Genomic DNA, 7125 nt, shown 5'->3' with positions numbered 1-7125 from the left:
TATATATACATACATACATATATATACACACACATACACATATATTTATAATAATGATAAATGAAGGACGAAAGATGGAAGATAAGATATTTTTTATTAATCGCGACAATTGTTTCAACACATCTACCACGGATGGGATACTTAACAACTGGTTCAGGAGCATCCAACGGTGGAGATGTGTCTCTTTGAGTGATAAATAGATATAACTCGGTAAAATAACAGTCCTGTAATGTATTTTCTCATTTCGTGTAAAGAAAAACAGCAAAACAAAGGAAATATCTTCATTTTTATAGAAGATCAAAAATAAAATAATAGATGCAAAATAGAAACAAACACGCAATACAGCGAGAAAAGAATTAAAAGTGGGTTGATGGTACAAATAGCTTCAAGACCAATCTACCTTGGAACTAAATTAGCCCAATTAGTCGAGAGAAAACTCACCAACTTTCCATACATACATACATACCGGTTCTTCTTAATGTATGTAAATCTACGTTATATGTGTCCTTCCTATTCTGTGAAGACGGCACTGTGTGATTTGAATGAAATCTGGGTGCTACTTCTAGCTGGGAGATTGACCACGTATAGATTCCCATATCGGTTGTAGTCGTTCCGAAAGGTACCGAAGCTATTGTCCAGCACCATTTCAGTTGAATGCAAGACATAGCAACAAAGGATGGCGATATTTGTGCTGCTTGAAGGTCCGTAACGAAATTATATACAGCTTAAGCAATCATCCCCACTTCAACACATATTTGTGCTTAAACCGAAAAGATATCCTTTCTTTAGGAACGCTTTCATTTAGAAGCCAGCAGGCAGCTCAATAAAATCGTATTGATTTTACTGGAAGGATCTAGAAAGCCGGTATTGGATTCTGAAGATAATAAAGAATTTGTTTAGATCTTTCATATTCTTTTCCACTATATTTGTTGTTTAGCAATTTCTGCGCTAATATTTTTCGTTGTCACTGCCATATTTTCGCTGTTACTCCCATATTTTCGCTGTTACTATTATATTTTCGCAGATATTGCTAAATCTTCGTCTATACTGCTTGCTACATTTTCGTTGTAACCTTCATTTCCGCTGTTATTCACAAATTTTCGCTGCTGTAATCATACTTTCTCTGTCATGTTTCGCTGTTACAACCATATTTTGGCTATTACTGTCCTATTGTTGTTGTTATTGTTATTTAATCTTCGATCAACTTTGCTCAAAGACGTTCCTGACATGACCATCTCATCTGATTTCTGTACAGTGAGTCCCATACTCCATTATTTCATCCATCCTTCTTTTTTAAGACTAATAAGGTAATTTAGCGGCTATTTCTAACAGTTTGATAAAATCTGGAATCTAATGAAACAAAAGAACTGCGTTGATGAAAGTTTATCTATAACGATTCATTAATTAGATTTACTGTGAGGAGTAAAACATCTGACGCTTCGGATATTTGTCCTTCTTCAGCGAAAACATAAATATAACGGCCGATCGGAAGTTACATTGAGTTGCCAATTTTTCTCTCGGAAGAATGAAAGGAGTTCAAAACGTCAACAGTTTTCCTAACTGATGATGAATTAACTCACTTTATTTGTTTCTTATCTAATAGATCTCGTATGAGATCATGCATGTATCTTGGATTAAAACATCCGGCAGTTGTTTCACACGGAATCTGTCGAGAGAAATTGCTGATATACAAAATATTGTCAATAAACACACGAAAGATGTGATTTATCGTCTGGAAAATTATAACTTTAGATATTTACTTTGATGATCTACAGTTTAAAATCTCGTTTTTTTTTTTGCTATTGTATTTCTTTACGTCCTTTTTTTCTTCCAATCAAAAAATAAACGTCTTTAGACTTAATTACGGTAGATTTCTGTCAATAAAATCTGTTAGTTTCTCTCATCGCAGCAGCCATTCTTTCGTTATGTTTTACTGCCAGAATATAAAAACGATGCAGCAAGTAATAGGTACCGATCGACAGAAGCAACGGTATTTCTTTATATCAAGCTTACTTTACCATTTCGTTAGAGAAGGACGAGTAGTGTCTGTGGCCGTTTTTCAGGTTATCCGGGAAGGATGGGTGGTGGGAGAAAAAAGTTAATCGCTGACCAAAAATATTTCTTAAAAATTTGAAACTTCCTTCTTGAAGAAAATGGACAACAAACATCTCGGGGTAACTGTTAACTATTATAAATGTAAGGGGAGACAACTATAAAAATTTGACAATTTCACAAAGTTGGTGATTACAGGCAAAGGAGATAACCAAGGCCGTTTCTACAAGATAAGCTGAAGAACTCGAAATTAAAGTGGATCCACGCAAGAATAACCTGACCAATTTAATGGCAATTACAAACATTCTTCTTCGTTGCCAAAATGGATTTAAACATTAATGATAAATCTCTCTTTAATGATATTTGCAACTCAGTTTATAGATTGATTCGGTTTTCCATCAAAGTATTTTGGTCATTCTGCCACCAAAGTCTTCATTTCATGAAATATACCAGCCTAGGATTTTTCTTGGAATGCTCTTGGCAATTGGCAATCTCTCCATTCTATTTATGGCGCTTATCCTTTCCAATACTTCATTGTGAATACAGACACAACTTTCTATTCGTGGGTGGCCCACCGAAGCAAATTCTTCAATATTCTTCTTTCTGTTTGTAATTCTCAGGTAAGATTGTAATTTTCCTTTTCTGCTGCTACCACCCATCTCCAACCAATTTTGTTACTTCTTCCTTCTAAATACGTTTTAACAGACAAGCAGGAAATACTTGTGGATGCCAGATTCTAGAGATTTATCTCAAAATAGCTCTCATTCTTAAGACAAGATTTAGTGTCTTCTCTCAGATATTTACCAAATAAAGTTCTACACCCACCGATTCCAAGACCATACATTTAAATAGATTGCCTCCTTATCGTAATATTTACCATTCTCTCCAAAGGCGATTCTCTTCTCGTTTAGAAATCCAATCAATATATTTTAACCTTATTCTTTGACACATATCCAGATCGGTGGCCATTCCTTTGGAAGAGAGATAAAGAGTTCCCGTGGTTCCAATTTATCTGCTATTATCATGCCGTAAACCTTGTTGAAAGGCACCAAGAATCTTTTCAATTTCAAACCTTTTTAACCTTTTTGTTTGCCATTTTAGTGCTTCACTGGAATTTAGAAATTTGCAATTAACGAAAGCGAATCTAAAGTCTACGATTACGCCATCCGTAGAATGATGCCATTTATAATATGACGAACACAACATTGTCAAACACTTTGGTAAATTCTTCTAAGAATAAAATTAGAAATTCCAGGAACCTGGCGAGGTTCGGCGCCGGCACCAATGGTAAGAATAACCCCTGTTAAGTTTATAAGGAATCGGTAAGTTCGGTTACCGTGACGAATGGGAGATGATGTTTTTGGCTCTATTGAACAACGGCTCTCTATAGAATCATCCTCATAGAAACCACAGCTAAATCTTCCTCAAATCACACGCTACTGTCTTAGACATCGATATATAAGATAATGGAATCCAAGGTGCATTATTATGTCTGAAATAGAGAGAATTGGTCATAACTGTAACGCTTTACTTCATGTCTATATCAGAATTGACAAGGAACGAAACGGCAACAAAGAGCCGACAGATTTTTGAAAACAAGATTTGCAAATCGTTATTTTTATTTCTCCCTAACCATTTCCCCACCCTATTTCCACCCTGTTTCCACCCCAAGTCCACCTCCATACATGATAAGAACAAAATAATCTTGAACATAGCACAATACACAACACAACATTAACAGCCTTTTATTACATAACATTAACAGGTATTTATTACATAACATTAAAAACCTTTATATTAATTTCACGTTAACAGCCTTAAACGGGAACATTAACGAAAATAAATCTAGCATTAATAGTGAGAAGAACGATAAAGAACTTTTTTTTAACAGAAAAGCAATTTTCCGCACTGGGATTCTCCAAATTTCCTCTTAGGATTCTGGAAGTAACACTCACCCACCCGGGGAGTTTTTATATTTTACTCCAGATTATGAATAACAGACTTTAATGATTTCTTATCTTGATTTCAGAAAATCTTCCCCAATTTACAAAGTGTGTGTATGTATGTGTACGTGTATGTGTTGTAATTCTATGTGTGCACGTGCTTAAGTATTCGTTTGTGTATATGCAAATAAGCGTTTATATGCACTAGGGTACTATCTGTCAAATGACAGGTAACTTTGCGAATGTAATGTTGCCGCCACGGCTGATATAGCAGCATGAAATGTATACAATAATTAGAACTTAACTTTTAACAGATTTCTTGGTGCTTTAACAAAATAATGAAAGAAATACTAATTTTCAAAGGAAAAATATGTTTTACTTAAAAATAAAACAGAATTAAACAATATTAAAAGAAAAACGGAATGAAAATTGAATCCAAAATCACTCTCCGTGTTCCTTTTATATTACACGACTTCTATCTCTTTCTCTTTCATCCTCACTCTCCTCCTCTCATCTCTTTCTCCCTCTCTGTCACACGTCATATCTTCCCCCCTCTCTCCTCTCTTTCTCTCTCTCTCTCTCTCTCTCTCTCTCACTTTGTATGCAATATAAAGCGTGACTGGAGACCCAACTAAATAAATAACATTTATACCAGTTATTACATATGTGAATATCAAATCGTACCCGGACTAGTTGTATTTAATAAAAAAAAGTAAGTTATTTGGCCAAGTTTTTACCTGGTCTCCTTCGAAATAGTTGCCTTGCGCAGCAATGCACCAGTCCCAGCGACCTGGGAGTCGTCATCCGTAAACAAGTCGATGACCTTCTGCGGTTCGCTCTTGATACAGAACTAGTCTTGGAACTTTTTGTTACCACATCGTATATATACATGTATATATATATATTTAGAGAGAGAGAGAGAGAATGAGATATATATATATGTAGATAAATCCATCTATATATATATATATATATATATATATATATATACACGCGAGCAAAACTATAAGTGCCTATATGCATACATACGCATACATCTATATTTAACAATCGCCACCCTATACAGATATTTCATCACAGATTTCCTCCTGAGTTCCGTAATTCACACACATACACAGACACATACATTCACACACCCCCACCTCTATTGTCCTCACAACCACAAGCACCACATCTAGCAGCACCATCGCCACCACAACCACCACCAACTACAACTGTGAGATTTTTGGCAACAGAACTTCACCAATTACTACTCTCACCATCCCACCTCATCCTACTGCCACAATTCTTGGCTATTTTACCAGCCTGAACCAACATTACCATCATCATCGTCGTCATTATAACATCGTCATCATCATCATCATCATGATCACCCTCATCACCATCGTCATCATCATCATCATTATCGTCATCAATACCATCATGTTCATCATACCGTCATATTCATCATACCATCATCATCATCGTCGTCGTCGTCGTCGTCATCGTTGTCATCGTCATCGTCATTATCACTATCGTCGTCATCATCTTCATCATCATCATCATCATTATCATCGTCGTCGTCGTCGTCATCGTCATCATGTCTCCATTAATCCCTGACTTTTTTCTTCCTTACACGAATATGATTGGTCACAATCGGAATCCCAGAGCAATGGCTGATTCATGTTCGATCTGAATTTTCTTCTTGATTCATTCCCTCGTTTCCATTTTACGATATCTAAAGCATTAAATTGAATTTTTAAAACTAATTGAGCAAGTTCGATTCCTTCTAGTGTCAGTTACCACAAAAGTTTTCCCAATTCTCTGTTTGTCAAACATACGTCAAACATACGTCTAACACCAAAGTGTTTGAACGTAATGCATTTTTCAATGATAGAGAAATAACACAAAACAATGAAATAATTTTAAAATGAAATAACTGCAGTAGAATTTATCCCCAACAAAGGGAATAGTTATCGATGTTTAAGAAGACTGTTCTAGGTTATTTATCGCTTCAACTTAATGGTTATATTCAAGTAATGTATTGAATTTCAACTAATTTGTTTCCTCATATATACATCGATAAATCATATATCAAACCGATAAATCATATATCAAACTTAAGCATCGGTCTTAGCACACATTTCTATTGGTAGATTTTAATGGCTTTTAAAATATGACAACTATAATGAATATATCATGTATGACCTTGTATTATATGCTGAGATGTGTGTGTGTAGTTTTATGTATGTGTGTGTGTTTGTGTGTGTATGTTTGTGTATGTAGGTATGTATGCATACACGCACACACATATACACACAAACATCGTATTTTATCGCAAGCCAATTGACAAGCGTAACCGCACATCATACATCATGTGAGGTGTAATACACATTTTTACAAACATACATATATATATATATATATATATATATATACACGTGTACATATGGATGCATATGTAGATGTAAGTATGTGTAAATGTATGTATAGACAAACACACTCACCCACACAAGCAGACATACACACACACACACACACACGCACACGTACAAACATATATATATATATGCATACGCATGTTCGTTTCCCAACCCGCAAGCACACACATGCGTGCGTGAATATATGTGGATGTGTAAGTTTGGAGTAATACAATCTAAGATCTATTCTCAACAAATCTCTTGATCCCTCAATCGCGCCGGAATAACTGTACACTTAGTCGCTACAAGAGAATATCGATGAGTGAGTGTGTGTGTGTGTGTGTGTGTGTGTGCGCGCGTGTAAGTGTATGTGCGTGTGTGTGTCATGCCACTTCGTAATAATCCTTATTATTATTATTGTTGATATAAATATATATATATATATATATACATATATATATATATATAGTTCAAAAAAACAATAACAAAAAAACAAAAAAACAACAAAGTGAGGACGTGATATGGATAGTATTATATATATATATATATATATATATACATACATGTATATATACATAAATGTAATATATATATATACATGCATACATACGTGCATACATATAGACATCCATGTGTATGTACATGTTTATCTGTGTATCTCTGTGTATATGTGTGTACCTATGTCTACGTATATTTGTTTATATATATATACACACACACACACATATATA

Source organism: Octopus bimaculoides, chromosome 25, assembly GCF_001194135.2.
Source record: "Octopus bimaculoides isolate UCB-OBI-ISO-001 chromosome 25, ASM119413v2, whole genome shotgun sequence".
NCBI lineage: Eukaryota > Metazoa > Mollusca > Cephalopoda > Octopoda > Octopodidae > Octopus > Octopus bimaculoides.
Note: the sequence above shows the minus strand (reverse complement) of the source record.